This window comes from Aquarana catesbeiana, linkage group LG08 (genome assembly GCF_042186555.1).
Source record: "Aquarana catesbeiana isolate 2022-GZ linkage group LG08, ASM4218655v1, whole genome shotgun sequence".
Lineage (NCBI taxonomy): Eukaryota > Metazoa > Chordata > Amphibia > Anura > Ranidae > Aquarana > Aquarana catesbeiana.
The window spans coordinates 15,567,079-15,583,916 of NC_133331.1; the positions used below are offsets into that span (position 1 = coordinate 15,567,079).

Below are 16,838 nucleotides of genomic sequence, written 5' to 3' on the forward strand. Positions count from 1 at the left end.
TCGTGGGACCGGAACGCAATGCTCTGCGCTCCGAGGTCACCCTTTTTTGAAGCCTATTAGAGCCTCTGGCTCTATTTAGGTGCTTAAACCCCCACCCCCCCCTGCATTGGAATCCATGGTCCGGCACTCTGATATGCAGATCAGGGGGCCGGACACATGGATAGGGGAGGCGGTGCCCGTGCGCCCTCTATGGACGGGCCGCCACTGTTTCTGAAATAGGAACCGATTAGGAACAACGAATATACAAAAGAGTTCAGAAAACGAATCATTCTAACATAACAAATATGACGAAACTACCGTATTTATCGGCGTATAACACGCACTTTTTTCCCCTTAAAATCAGGGGAAAGTCACAGGTGCGTGTTATACGCCGATCCCCTGCGATCCCGAGCTGTCAAAACTTAAAAATCGCCGACCGCGACTTGAAAATGGCGCCGCCGGCGCCGAAATACACAGAGCCGGTCCTCGGCTCTTTCCGGCGGCTCTCGTTTACTTTCGGCTCCACTCGTAGTCCCAAGCGGAGCTATCCGCTGTGTACTGTACTGTACTGTGTATTTCGGCGCCGGCGGCGCCATTTTCAAATCGCGGTCGGCGATTTTGAAGCCCAGGAAGCAGGGACAGGGGATTGAAGGCTGCACTGGGGCAAGGCTGCACTGGGGAAGGCTGCACTGACAAGGCTGCACTGGGGAAGGCTGCACTGACAAGGCTGCACTGACAAGGCTGCACTGGGGAAGTCTGCACTGACAAGGCTGCACTGGGGAAGGCTGCACTGACAAGGCTGCACTGGGGAAGTCTGCACTGACAAGGCTGCACTGGGGAAGGCTGCACTGACAAGGCTGCACTGGGGAAGGCTGCACTGACAAGGCTGCACTGGGGAAGGCTGCACTGACATGGCTGCACTGGGGCAAGGCTGCACTGAGAAGGCTGCAATGATGGGCATTTAAATGTAAGTTTTTTTCCCTTCAACTTCCCTCCTAAAAGTTTTTTTTTCCTTAAAATTCCCTCCTAAATTGGGGTGCGTGTTATACGCCGATAAATACAGTAAATGATTAATCTAACAAATGAATCCGAAACTAAATGAAACAATTTTTTTCCGCTGTGCAACATCTCTACTCCTTCTGGTTTCACTTTGTACTCAGGGTTCAGATCTGCTCCACTTGCTATTGAAAGAAGCACTATGAAAGGTTGTCCATTGTCCCCTCGTTTATTTACCTTAGCCATTAAACCCTCAGCACACTTGATCAGGAACAATCGGAGGTATCCCAAGGCATAGATATAACTGAGCCTTCTAGACCTATAATGTAGTCGTTCTCCATCACTACTATACCTATCTTCTTAAAACTCTTCAAGACTTTCAGAAACAGAAAAAAAAAAACAGCAGCAAACCCAAAACTCTGAACATCTCCCTACCGGAACCTACTGTATCTCACTCCAAACAATCGTTTGGCTTTCACTGGGAATCTTTCAAAATTTCACCTCCTAGAGGTCATTTCTCATGGCCTCCAACAAATCTCTCTTTACCAGTAGAATGAAATGTAAATTCTGGTGAGCAACTGATATAAGTACACTAGCTTGGCAAGCAGCACCCTACACACTCCCACATCAACGTGCAAATTACATTTAAACCGTTTTTTTTGTGCCGCGCTATAAAATTAATAATGATAACCACACTTAAATATTAAATCATAATGTTATTGGGGACTTAGTGGGAAATTAACTCAGGATGACTATAAATACACTCACCAGCCACTCACTTTATTAGGTACACTGGGTTGCTAGTAGTGGGTTGGACCCCCTTTTCCCTTCATTCTTGGTGGCATAGATACAACAAGGTGTTGGAAACGTTTCTCAGAGATTTTCCTCCATAGTGACATGATAACATCACACAGTTGCTGCAGATTTGTTGGCTGCACATCCATGATGCCGAATCTCCCGTTTCCACCACATCCCAAAGGTCCTCTATTGGATGAGATGTGATGAGTGTGGAGGCCATTGGAGTACAGGGACCTCATTGTCCAGTGGTGAGGTGATTGGAGCTTTGTGACATGGTGTGATAATGTTGGAAGGAGCCATCAGAAGATGGGGACACCATCATGCCAATCTTCCACCACATCCCAAAGGTCTCTATTGGATGAGATCTGGTGAGTGTGGAGGCCATTGGAGTACAAAGACCTCATTGTCCAGTGGTGAGATGATTGGAGCTTTGTGACATGGTGCATTATACTGCTGGAAGGAGCCATCAGAAGATGGGGACACTGTAGTCCTAAAGGGATGGACATGGTCAGCAACAATACTCAGGTAGGTCGTGGTGTTTATACGATGCTCAAATGGTACTAAGGGGTCCAAAATGTGCCAAGAAAATATCCCCCCCCCCACCATTACACCCCCACCACCAGCCTGAACCGGTGATACAAGGCAGGATGGACCCATGCACCAAATTCTGACCCCACCATCTGAATGTCGCAGCTGAAATCCAGACTCATCAGACCAGGCAACGTTTTTCCAATCTTCTATTGTCCAATTTTGGTGATCGTGTGCCAATTGTAGCCTCAGTTTCCTGTTCTTAGCTCACAGGAGTGGCACCCGGTGTGGTCTCCTGCTGCTGTATCCCATCTGCTTTAAGGTAGGATGTGTTGAGCGCTCAGAGATGGTGTTCTGCATACCTTGGGTGTAACGAGAGGTTATTTGAGTTACTGTTGCCTTTCTATCATCTGGAACCAGTCTGCCCATTCTCCTCTTACCTCTGACCTCCAATAAGGCATTTTCCTCCGCACACCTGCCGCTCACTGGATATTTTCTCTTTTTCCCACCATTCTCTGTAAACCCGAGAGATGGATGTGCGTGAAAATCCCAGTAGATCAGCAGTTTTTGAAATACTCAGACTGGCCCGCCTGGCACCAACAACCATGCCACGTTCAAAGTCACTTAAATCCCCTTTCTTCCCCAATTCTGATGCTCGGTTTGAACTTCATCAAATCGTCTTCACCACGTCTAGATGCCTAAATGCCTTGAGCTGCTGCCATGTGACTGGCTGATTAGCAATTTGTGTTGCCGACAATGCCGAGCAATTGAACAGGTGTAGCTGATAAAGTGGCCGGTGAGTGTACATAGAACTGACTACTTCTGGCGGTGACCCATGACGGCCAATCAGCTGTCTTCTTTGACCTCATGTGACCACTGTGAAATGATCATTTCTACAGGGAAGCCCTTGTTAAATAAATCTGTATTCATATACGCCCAAAGTCATCAAATGTCAGATTTAATAAACAACCTTTCTTATTTTTCCTATGACCTTCGGAAAACTGGACGACTCGCCAACATTCACCGGTGGAAAACATCCCCAGAAAAAGCTGCAATTAGGAAAATGGAAACTCCTCCGCTATTTACTCTACGTCTCAACAAGCTTTAGGAATCCTCAATGGAATGTTTACTCATCATTACCCATGATGAGCTTTCTAGGAAAAGAATGAGTGAAATGAGAGGACGCGCCATTGTTGGGGGGGGGGGGTGCAACGATTTAATTCTCACCATTTCTGAGACTAGGCGATCACGACTCCGGGGGAAGATCCGGTGATTGGCTGGTTGGGGTAAATTAAATCTAGCTTAATATTGGGAGGGAAAATTAATGTCCTACACTAAGCAGTCTTTGGCCAAAAATGGACAAAATGTTGCCAATGGTTATCATTTTTTAATTCTTTTTTCAATTTAAAGGATTTGCAGCAGATAACAAAGGAATGCTTGACTTTAGTGGCAGCCTGTGCATTGTGGGCACACGGGCCCCACCCCCCTATCTCTGCTACCGCCCCTCTATCCATGCGCCCGGCCCCTTTCAGGACGCCGGACGCATGGACTCCTATGGCGGGGGGGGAGGGGGTGTATTTTTTTTTAAGCACCTGATTAGAGCCAGAGGCTCTAATAGACTTCAAAAAAGGGTGGGCTCGGGGCGGAGAGAGTGCACCCTGATCCCACCCAATTGTGTGACCATAGCGAATGAATATTTGCTATTTTCACACCGCACTGCCTCCCCACCAATCTGGAGGCAGGTCAGTCCTCAGGAGACCTGTTTCCTGATTGGGCAAAGCGTCAGGCGTCCCTATTGGATGCTCAGCGCTTTGGCGGAAGCAGGACAGAGCGGAGGAAGCTCACTTGAAAAGAGACGCCAGAGAAGAGGACACCTTACCAAGGTAAGCGCCGGTCCTCCTGCACGGGGTGTCCCATGATCCTTCCGCGAGGGGGGGGTGTGTGAGTGGGCCAGGGGGTCCCACCATCCATCTGAGATGGTGTGTGAGCGGGGTGTCCCAGGAGGGACACTGGCAGCATTTGATGGGCACACTGGCAGCATATGATGGGCACACTAGCAGCATATGATGGCACAGTGGCAGCGTTTGATGGCACAGTGGCAGCGTTTGATGGCACAGTGGCAGCGTTTGATGGCACAGTGGCAGCGTTTGGGCACAGTGGCAACGTTTAATGGGCACAGTGGCTGCAATTGATGGCACATTGGCTACATGTGAAGGGGACAGTGCCAGTATTCGATGGCACAGTGGCAGCGGCTGCGTTTGATGGGCAAAGTGGCAGCATTTGATGGGCCCAGTGGCTGCAATTGATGGCACGTTGGCTACATTTGAAGGGGACAGTGCCAGCATTTGATGGCACAGTGGCTGCGTTTGATGGGCACAGTGGCTGCGTTTGATGGGCACAGTGGCTGCGTTTGATGGCACAGTGGTTGCGTTTGATAGGCACAGTGGCTGCGTTTGATGGCACAGTGGCTGCGTTTGATGGGCACAGAGGCAGCGTTTGATGGGCACAGTGGCAGCGTTTGATGGCACAGTGGCTGCGTTTGATGGGCACAGTGGCTGCGTTTGATGGGCACAGTGGCTGCGTTTGATGGGCACAGTGGCTGTGTTTGATGGGCACAGTGGCTGCGTTTGATGGGCACAGTGGCTGTGTTTGATGGGCACAGTGGCTGCGTTTGATGGGCACAGTGGAAGCATTTGATGGGCATAGTGGCTGCGTTTGATGGGCACAGTGGCAGCATTTGATGGTACAGTGGCTGCGTTTGATGGGCACAGTGGCTGTGTTTGATGGGCACAGTGGCAGTATTTGATGGCACAGTGGCAGCGTTTGATGGCACAGTGGCAGCGTTTGATGGGCACAGTGGCTGCGTTTGATGGACACAGTGGTTGCGTTTGATGGGCACAGTGGTTGCGTTTGATGGGCACAGTGGCAGCGTTTGATGGGCACAGTGGTTGCGTTTGATGGGCACAGTGGCAGCGTTTGATGGGCACAGTGGTTGCGTTTGATGGGCACAGTGGTTGCGTTTGATGGGCACAGTGGTTGCGTTTGATGGGCACAGTGGTTGCGTTTGATGGGCACAGTGGCTGTGTTTGATGGCACAGTGGCAGCGTTTGATGGGCACAGTGGTTGCGTTTGATGGGCACAGTGGTTGCGTTTGATGGGCACAGTGGCAGCGTTTGATGGGCACAGTGGCAGCGTTTGATGGGCACAGTGGTTGCGTTTGATGGGCACAGTGGCAGCGTTTGATGGGCACAGTGGTTGCGTTTGATGGGCACAGTGGTTGCGTTTGATGGGCACAGTGGTTGCGTTTGATGGGCACAGTGGCTGCGTTTGATGGGCACAGCAGCAGCATTTGATAGCACAGATGGCTGCAATTGATGATTTTTTTTCAAAAATTTTTGCACTCTGACAAAAATTTTGAGCACCAGCCGCCACTGCGTGACTCTATACATGCATCCAACAATTGTTCCAAAACAGTTGCAAATGTAATTTCCCAAAAAAATCCACAGAGGGGTACAGCATTAAATTATAGCCAAACGTGGTGAAGGGATTTGGTAAAAGTGAACAGTAAGGCCTCGGTGAATGTGAGATCGGCCACTAAGTTGGAACCTATGCTTAGAAAACCTCAGAGCACAGCATATGAGAATGTATAAAAGTCAGATAGGACTATGTGTGCCCGGTTCTGGGCACATCCAGCCTGGCATTGGTTACTTCCACTCTAATCAAAGCCTTCCAGTGCAGAAATTTAAGACTGGCTGTTACGGTCATCCAGCGGCTTCAATACTTTCTGAGTCATGGATCTAGAACGCAGGTGTCAGACACAAGGCCCGCGGCCCGAATCCGGCCCTCCAGGTCATTTCATGTGGCCCTCGCACCTCTCCTGCAGCTGCAGGAGAGCTCCAGCCCTCCTCTGGTCCTCCTCCAGACCCCTACTTTCTGCTTTCAAGCAATGCATCCAGCTTCTTCCCAGCAGCAGCATAAGGAAGGAGGGTGCACTGTGATGTTAGGGAGAGTGGGGGACTCAACTTCTGATGGTGGGGTGGCTCTTGACTTCTAATGTAAGGGAAGGGGATGCGCTGGACATCTAATCTTACAGATACAACAGGACCTTTTGAGGACAATCATAATGCTGATGCGGCCCACAATGAAATTGAATTTGACACCCCTGATCTAGTACATGTACAGTAAAACCTCGGATTGCGAGTAACGTGGTTTACAAGCGTTTTGAAATACGAGCTGTTTTTTTTTTTTTTTAATCCTGACTCCATTTGCGAGCGTTGTCTCGCAAGACGAGCAGCATTCAAGCCTCTGGGGTGTGCAGTACCAAATGTGGCCAGAGGTGGGGGGGGGGCGGAGACACTTGGAGACCACTCGGAGATGCTTGGAGACCACTCGGCGACACTCAGAGACACTCGAAGATGCTCAGAGACACTTGGTTTCCGAGTGTCTCCGAGCATCTGCGAGTGTCTCTGAGTGTTTACGAGTGGTCTCCGAGCATCTCTAAGTGTCCCCCCCCACACACACACACATCTGGCCACATGCGTTTTGCATACACTAGCAGTGACACTGGAACAAATTATCTGAGTTTCCATTGATTCCTATGGGGAAACTCGTTTGATATACGAGTGCTTCGGATTACAAGCATTCTCCTGGAACGAATTATGCTCGTAATCCAAGGTACTACTGTATAGAGATCAGGAAAGTCAGGATCCCTTATCTATATAATTGTTGTAGGTCAGTGACCCAAAGTATCGAAGCCAGAGGCTCTGTATGACAGCATTTACAAAGGAGGGGGGTCAGCAAAGTGAGCCCCCCTGTGCTCCTCTAGTAATGGTCACACAAGCAATTAGTGAAGCCTTGTCCCAATGTTTGGAGTATCATATCCATGCCTGCAGCATTTCCCAGGGATTAGCATTGTAGGACTCAGTGGCTCAGGTTCACCGGCTCGTGGCACTCAGGGCACCATCCCCGGCATAAGACGTTTCCAGTACATGAGCACCGGCAGCCGTGTATATCTGGCACTTGTATACACTGCGGGTGATTTCCTAAATGCTAAGAGAGAGAAACAAATCAATCGTCCTCTATGGAGTCGGCTCACATCTCCACTCCAAAACACCCGAAGCTCAAGAAAGTTTTGGAGCGACTTTTTTGTATCTCGATTTGGGCAGATCGGTGCGTTTAAAGCAACTGAAAACAGAAATGCCTAGCAACAAATGATGTCACGATGATAGTTTTTTCTATTGGCTGATACAAAAATGGCAAAGCTCCAAGATGCTTGGGAAACGTTGTACAAAAAAAAAAAAAAAAAAAAGCATACAAACGCACAACAAAACACCCAAAAAATGTGCAAAAACATGAGGATCGGGTGTAAATGAAGCCATAAGCCGAACTCCAGACAAAATAAGCAGTGACAGCAGCAGTGTTTTCCTTTTAGGATAAAGGTTTCACATACAGTCCATAGCTCCAAACTGTCCCTGATTTTGAGGGGCTGTCCCTGATTTCTAGGGACTGTCCCGGATTTCGAGGGACTGTCCCTGATTTCGAGGGACTGTCCCTGATTTCTAGGGACTGTCCCTGATTTCGAGGGACTGTCCCGGATTTTGAGGGACTGTCCCTGATTTCTAGGGACTGTCCCGGATTTCGAGGGACTGTCCCTGATTTCGAGGGACTGTCCCTGATTTCTAGGGACTGTCCCTGATTTCGAGGGACTGTCCCGGATTTTGAGGGACTGTCCCGGATTTCGAGGGACTGTCCCGGATTTTGAGGGACTGTCCCAGATTTCTAGGGACTGTCCCGGATTTCGAGGGACTGTCCCTGATTTCTAGGGACTGTCCCTGATTTCTAGGGGCTGTCCCGGATTTCGAGGGACTGTCCCGGATTTCGAGGGACTGTCTCTGATTTGGAACAATGTCCCTCTGTCCCTCTTTCATTTGTCCATCATTTTGGTCTGATCTATATAGTTGTATATAAAATGAACTTTTTATCTTTCAAAAAGTGTTTCCCAGTGCTATTGCAATTTCTAAATTGCTGCATTTGTAAATTTCTAAAGGTATAAAGGAATAGTAGTGCTAAAAAAATCACTTGTGGGTTTAGGTAATCTTTTTTTTTTTTGATAATTCTTTAACCACTTGCCTACCGAGCACTTTTATCCCCTTTCTGCCCAGGCCAATTTCTCAACTTTCAGCGCTGTTGCACTTTGAATGACAATTGTGCGGTCATGCAACACTGTACCCAAATCACATTTTTAAATTTAAAAAATAAAAATTCCAGTATATATCCCATAGTTTGTAGACGCTTTAACTTTTGTGCAAACCAATCAATATACGCTTATTGCGATTTTTTTGCTTACCAAAAATATGTCATAATTTTGGGCTAAATTTATGAAGAAATTTGATTTTTTTAAATTTTTATTGGATGTTTTATAGAAGAAAGCAAAAATGTTTTAATTTTTTTTTGCTAAATTGTCGCTCTTTTTTTGTTTATAGCACAAAAAATAAAAGCCGCAGAGGTGATCAAATACCACCAAAAGAAAGCTCTATTTGTGGGGAAAAAAGAACATCAATTTTATTTGGGTACAGCGTCGCACGACCGCGCAATTGTCAGTTAAAGTAACGCAGTGCTGTATCGCAAAAAATGGCCCGGTCATGAAGGGTGGGGGTAAATCTTCCGGAGAGCAAGTGGTTAAAAGAAGTTGAAAAATAACTTAATGGCCAGATCACCAGGTGAAAATAAAGAAAAAAAGAACCCTTAAAAAATAAAACGAATGCAGCCACCACATCTAATGATTGGTAAGCTGCGATATATATTACATTTTTGTTTTTGGGTTCAACCTCTTCCCGGCTATAGCGCGGACCTACTTTGCCGGGAGGGCGTCCATAGACGTCCTCCTGTGCACGGCGCGCTCTGTGATCAGCGGGTCTATGAGACTCGGCTGATCACAGATCGGAATAAGGGGTCGACGACAGCTGATCATGTGATGTAAACAGAGCCAGTTATCGGCTATTTTTTCTCCTCACGCTGATAGCGACACCGGCGCCTGTGAGAGGGACATCAGTCCCGATCGTGGAGAGCCTCTGCAGAGGCTTCTGTGCCCACCTACCAGTGCCCACAGTACCACCCATCAGTGCCCACAGTGCCACCTATCAGTGCCCACAGTGCCACCTACCAGTGCACAACCAGTGCACGACAGTGCCGCCTACCAGTGCCCACCAGTGCCACCTACCAGTGCCCACAGTACCACCCATCAGTGCCCACAGTGCCACCTATCAGTGCCCACAGTGCCACCTACCAGTGCACAACCAGTGCACGACAGTGCTGCCTACCAGTGCCCACCAGTGCCACCTACCAGTGCCCACAGTACCACCCATCAGTGCCCACAGTGCCACCTATCAGTGCCCACAGTGCCACCTACCAGTGCACAACCAGTGCACGACAGTGCCGCCTACCAGTGCCCACCAGTGCCACCTACCAGTGCCCACAGTACCACCCATCAGTGCCCACAGTGCCACCTATCAGTGCCCATAGTGCCACCTACCAGTGCACAACCAGTGCACGACAGTGCCGCCTACCAGTGCCCACCAGTGCCACCTACCAGTGCCCACAGTACCACCCATCAGTGCCCACAGTGCCACCTATCAGTGCCCACAGTGCCACCTACCAGTGCACAACCAGTGCACGACAGTGCCGCCTACCAGTGCCCACCAGTGCCACCTACCAGTGCCCACAGTACCACCCATCAGTGCCCACAGTGCCACCTATCAGTGCCCATAGTGCCACCTACCAGTGCACAACCAGTGCACGACAGTGCCGCCTACCAGTGCCCACCAGTGCCACCTACCAGTGCCCACAGTACCACCCATCAGTGCCCACAGTGCCACCTATCAGTGCCCACAGTGCCACCTACCAGTGCACAACCAGTGCACGACAGTGCCGCCTACCAGTGCCCACCAGTGCCACCTACCAGTGCCCACAGTACCACCCATCAGTGCCCACAGTGCCACCTATCAGTGCCCACAGTGCCACCTACCAGTGCACAACCAGTGCACGACAGTGCCGCCTACCAGTGCCCACCAGCGCCACCTACCAGTGCCCACAGTACCTCCCATCAGTGCCCACAGTGCCACCTATAAATGTCACCAATCAGTGCCTCATCACCAGTTCTGCCTATCAATACCACCTACCAGTGCCCAGTGCCACCTACCAGCGCCACCTACCAGTGCCCACTCTACCACCCATCAGTGCCCACAGTGTCGCCTATCAGTGCCCACAGTGCCACCTATAAATTACACCAATCAGTGCCTCATCACCAGTACCGCCTATCAATACCACCTACCAGTGCCCATCAGTGACATCTATCAGTGCCACCCATCAGTGTCGTCTTATCAGTGCCCATCAGTGCAGCCTCATCAGCGAATATCAATGAAGGAGAAAAATTACCCGTTTGCAAAATTTTATAAAACTATGAAACTTTTTTTTTTTTTTATTTCTGTCTTTTTTGTTTGTTTAGCAAAAAATAAAAACCCCAGTGTTGATTAAATACCACCTAAAGAAAGCTCTATTTATGTGAAAAAAATGATAAAAATTTCATTTGGGTACAGTGTAGCATGACCGCGCAATTGTCATTCAAAGTGCGAGAGCGCTGAAAGCTGAAAATTGGTCTGGGGTGGGGGGGGATTAAATGCCCGGTAAGCAAGTGGTTAATACCGCTTTAAATTTTACTGCAATTTGTATCCATTTTTATTTCCTAAAACTGCCACATAATTCCAGCGCTATGTTCCTGTAACTATGGCGACGCTGTGTTCAGAACGCCCCCAAGGATGTGATTGGCCGAACCCTTTTCCCAAAAGTCTTCACACATCATTGGGGTGGATGGTGTCAGAATATCGGGGGGGGGGGGGGGGTGTTATTTATCACAATAGGAAGTGATCCGAATCAAAGTGTCAGCTCAGCAGCCCAGCAACAGCAAAATTCTTTATTAAATGCTTACAATGTATCATCTGATATGAAGAGATTGTTTTTTTTAAAAGTGTCATTTCACTTTAAATGACTCTTCTGTGTGAACTTTACATTTCCTTATTCCCGTCTTCTATCTCCTAACAATCTGACGCCAATTGGGGGAGATTTACTAAAACCGGAGCACACAGAATCTGGTGCAGCTGTGCATGAGGGCCAATCAGCTTCTAACTTCAGATTGTTCTAATATCCACTTGACCTCCGGAAGATTTACCCCCCCCCCCCTTCAAGACCAGGCCATTTTTTTCAATCCAGCACTGCATTCCTTTAACTGGACAATTATGCGGTCGTGAGAAGTTGTACTCTAATAAAATTTATGTTATTTTTTTCCCCCACAAATAGAGCTTTCTTTTGGTGGTATTTGATCACCTCTGTGTTCTTTTTGGGGATTTTTGTGCTAAAAGCAAAAAAAAATAACAATTTTGAAAAAAAAAAAAAAAAAAAAAACAATATTTTTTACTTTCTGCTACAAAACACATTCAATAAAAAATATTTAAAAATATCAATTTAGGGCAATATTTATTCTGCTACATATTTTTGGTAAAAAAAATCCCAATAAGGGTATTTTTTTATTTTTATAATAGTAATCGCGGTGATAAGCGACTTATATCCAGACTGCGATATTGCAGCGGACAATCGGCACTAATTGACACTATGTGGGAACCAGTGACACTAATACAGTGATCAGTGCTAAAAATATGCACTGTCACTGTATTAATGACACTGGCTGAAAAGGGGTTAACTGCTTGCCGCCCACCCACCGACAAATGACAGAGGGACGGTGCAGCTCTCGTTCTGGGTGGACGTCATATGATCAGTGCCCTGATTACAATAAAGCGCCACCAGTGCCAGCAATCAATGCCCACCTGTGCCCACCAGTGGCCACCAGTGCCAGCAATCAATGCCCACCAGTGCCCACCAGTGCCAGCAATCAATGCCCACCAGTGCCCACCAGTGCCAGCAATCAATGCCCACCAGTGCCAGCAATCAGTTCCCATTAGTGATGCCAGTGATGGCTATCAGTGCCACCTATCAGTGCTGATCATCAATGCCCATCATTGCTGCCTATTAATGCCCATCAGTGCCACCTATTAATGCCCATCAGTGCCCATCAGTGCCACCTATCAGTGCCTACTAGTGCCGCCTATCAGAGCCAATCAGTGCCACCTAACAGTGCCCACCAGTGCCACCCATCAGTGCCGCTTATCAGTGCCACCTATCAGTGCTGCCTATCATTGCTGCCTATTAATGCCCATCAATGCCCATCAGTGGCACCTATCCGTGCCACCTATCAGTGCCGCCTATCAATGCTCATCAGTGCAACATATCAGTGCCCATAAGTGCGACATATTAGTGCCTCCTCATAAGTGCCCAAAGGTGCCACCTCATCAGTGCCCATCAGTGCAGCCTATCAGTGCCCATCAGTGAAGAAGAAAAATTACCTATTCACAAAATTTACTGACAGAAACTAGGAAAAACTTTTTTTTTTTTTTTCAAAATTTTCGGTCTTTTAATTTTTTTGTTAGTAAAAAATAAAACACCAGAGGTGATTGAATACCACCAAAAGAAAGCTCTATTTGTGTGAAGAGGATGATAAAAAAATTCAAACGGTTACAGTGTTGCATGACCGCGCAATTGTCATTCAAAGTACGACAGCGCTGAAAGCGGAAGAATGGCCTGGGCAGGAAGGGGGTGCAAGTGCCCTGTAATCAAGTGGTTAATCATCTAAGGCGATCAAAGGGTTAAATGTGTGCCTAGCCAGTGTTTATGTGTGTACTGCATTTGGTGTTTTTACTAAGGGATATGTTTGCAGGGAAGGAAAATCACTCACTCCCCGTCAGAACGGAGCTCTGCCTTGTCCAGCCTCTCTTCCCGACGATCGGCGGGTGCCAGCTGACATCCACTTGCCGGCAACCACTAATCAGCTTCTGCTGTGACTAATCGCAGCAGACGCAGTGCGTCCCCTATGTGGGACTAGTGCAGAGTCATGTTATATACGTGACTCTGCACAGAACGGCTGCCCTGTAGCAGTAAATCTGTTGTAGGGCAGTCGTTAAGTGGTTAAGCTTTGACTATAAAACCCTGGAAGCTGATTGGTTAGAGCTGCACCAGATTCCGCACTCTCCGGTTTCAGTAACTCTCCCCCCCTATGTGATTCATTTCCTGCAGGATAATACGACTCCCCCATTTGCTGCCCCCCGAGCTTCATACCGATGTGCAGAATATGTCCGAGTCTTGGTGAGCGGGCGGTGGAGCCCCGTCCAGGAAGCTGCAGAGATTCCTCCTTGATTATAATGCGTTCTCTCTCACAAACCAGCAATGAATCAGTACGACTCCCCCAATGTGTTACTTTTCTAGGTTCTGCAAGGACTCAGATCGAGGGGACAGATGTGGGCGATCCCAGAATTGGAGAGAATAACAATCCAGGTCTATAATTCATTCATTTTCCCCATTGGAAGATACTGATATTCCTGTGATAGCTCAAAATATTCCGTCACTTTGTCTGCCGGAGACGACGGTCCCCGAGACCAAAAGTGAGAGTGAATTTCTTCAAAGGGGACACAGACAGCAAAAAAAAAACATGGAGGGGGTTCTAACCCTTCCCTACACTACCCAGGAATAATTTAAAAAAAAGTTTTCCATATATGAAAACTTTCCTATACATATGTTACATGTTACCACCAGCAGCCCGAATGCAGAACATATTTACACAGGGGGGAGATTTACTAAGAGTGGAGAGTGCAGAATCTGGTGCAGCTCTGCATAGTAACCAATCAGCTTCCAACTTCAGATTGTTCAATTAAGCTTTGACAATAAAACCTGGAAGCTGATTGGCTCCCATGCACAGCTGCACCAGATTCTGTGTGCTCCAGTTTTGGTAAATCTCCCCCCCCCCCCCCCATTGTGTTTAATTTGGAACAATCATTCTAAAACCTAAAAAAGCGCATTTAGCAGGTATAAACTTTAGAAATTCACGTCCGTTCAATACTTCTTTCTCCTACAAATAATTTCCATAATACATATAATAAAAGGAATATGAAGTCTTCTTTAATAAGATGCGGTGTAGGAAGAGCACAGTGGTCACTTTGTATCTTCTTCTCAGTATTAAATAGAATCCAAAATCTAAGACGTTGTTTCTAATTTGGAGGCAGCAAAGTGACCGTCAAACATCCAACACACATAGGTTATGACTTGATGGACTCCCATAGGTTAGGACTTGATGGACACACATAGGTTGAACTTGATGGATTCACATAGGTTGGATTTGATGGACACACATAGGTTGGATTTGATGGACATACATAGGTTGGACTTGATGGACACACATAGGTTAGGACTTGATGGACACACATAGGTTGGACTTGATGGACACACATAGGTTAGGACTTGATGGACATACATAGGTTGGACTTGATGGACACACATAGGTTAGGACTTGATGGACACACATAGGTTGGACTTGATGGACACACATAGGTTAGGACTTGATGGACACACATAGGTTGGACTTGATGGACACACATAGGTTAGGACTTGATAGACACACATAGGTTGGACTTGATGGACACATATAGGTTAGGACTTGATGGACTCACATAGGTTAGGATTTGATGGACACACATAGGTTAGGACTTGATGGACACACATAGGTTGGAGTTGATGGACACACATAGGTTGGACTTGATGGACATACATAGGTTGGACTTGATGGACTCACATAGGTTAGGATTTGATGGACACACATAGGTTAGAACTTGATGGACACACACAGGTTAGGACTTGATGGACACACATAGGTTAGGACTTGATGGACACACATAGGTTAGGACTTGATAGACACACATAGGTTGGACTTGATGGACACACATAGGTTAGGACTTGATGGACTCACATAGGTTAGGATTTGATGGACACACATAGGTTAGAACTTGATGGACACACATAGGTTAGGACTTGATAGACACACATAGGTTGGACTTGATGGACACACATAGGTTAGGACTTGATGGACTCACATAGGTTAGGATTTGATGGACACACATAGGTTAGGACTTGATGGACACACATAGGTTAGGACTTGATGGACACACATAGGTTAGGACTTGATAGACACACATAGGTTGGACTTGATGGACTCACATAGGTTAGGATTTGATGGACACACATAGGTTAGGACTTGATGGACACACATAGGTTGGACTTGATGGACTCACATAGGTTAGGACTTGATAAACACACAGGCGGTGGTCTCAGCGGGGAGCATCGATAGTTTCAAGAAACTATTAGATAAGCACCTGAACGACCGCAAAATACAGGGATATACAATGTAATACTGACATATAATCACACATAGGTTGGACTTGATGGACTTGTGTCTTCTTTCAACCTCACCTACTATGTAACTATGTAACTATGCAACTATGTAACATAGGTTGGACTTGATGGACACACATAGGTTGGACTTGATGGACACACATAGGTTGGACTTGATGGACACACATAGGTTGGACTTGATGGACACACATAGGTTGGACTTGATAGACTCGTGTCTTTTTTTAACCTCACCTACTATGTAACACAACCACCTCCTCCAACAATTCAATATAATAAAATGAAAGTTCTCTATCCAATCAGATCCAATCTCCAAGGACCTCACCTAGATATCTGATAAGTAGCGGATTTGGATCCATTGTTCCAATAAACCATCAATGATCAATAAGAGAAGGAATAGAAGTGGGAACTCACCGGGAGTGGTTTAGCAGCAGCAGCTGGTTGCTGAGTGAAATTCTTCATGTAAGCCAAAATTCCAGCTCCGTCCCTCTTCCCAAATCCACACTCTTCAGGCGGAGAGGACTGGCTGCTTCTCACTGGGATGTTTGTTCGTACAGGCAGAGCGCATTTCTCTACCCCTCCCACTTAATTCAAGGTGGACCGTCAGCCCTTCCATAGAAAGGTATTCCGCAGTCTCCATACCCCCCCCCCCCCCCCAGGCCCAACACCAGGGACACCCCCCCCTGCAAAGAGACCTTCATTATCTTAACTCACTGATTTCCATGTCCCCAGGGTCACAAGTCCTTATTAACTGTCTGCAGTATATATATATATATACACACACACATATACACTCACCGGCCACTTTATTAGGTACACCTTGCTAGTACCGGGTTGGACCCCCTTTTGCCTTCATTCTTGGTGGCATAGATACAACAAGGTGTTGGAAACGTTCTTCAGAGATTTTGCTCCATAGTGACCTGATAACATCACACAGTTGCTGCAGATTTGTCGGCTGCACATCCATGATGCCAATCTCCCGTTCCACCACATCCCAAAGGTGCTCTATTAGATAAGATGTGGTGAGTGTGGAGGCCATTGGAGTACAGGGACCTCATTGTCCAGTGGTGAGATGATTGGAGCTTTGTGACATGGTGCATTATCCTGTTGGAAGGAGCCATCAGAAGATGGGGACACTGTAGTCATAAAGGGATGGACATGGTCACCAACAATACTCAGGTAGGTTGTGGTAATTA

The 16,838-nt window shown here is 47.2% G+C and overlaps 1 protein-coding gene across 1 annotated transcript in view; it reads right to left on the reverse strand.

Moving 5' to 3' along the window:
* The window catches only part of LOXL4 (lysyl oxidase like 4), a 158,317-nt gene extending 142,137 nt beyond the window's left edge, over positions 1-16,180 (reverse strand). Inside the window, exon 1 of the mRNA XM_073595544.1 lies at positions 16,057-16,180. The gene's annotated coding sequence lies outside the window, so the exon portion shown is untranslated. The remainder of the gene's footprint in view (positions 1-16,056) is intronic.
* Between the last annotated feature and the right edge of the window lie 658 nt (positions 16,181-16,838).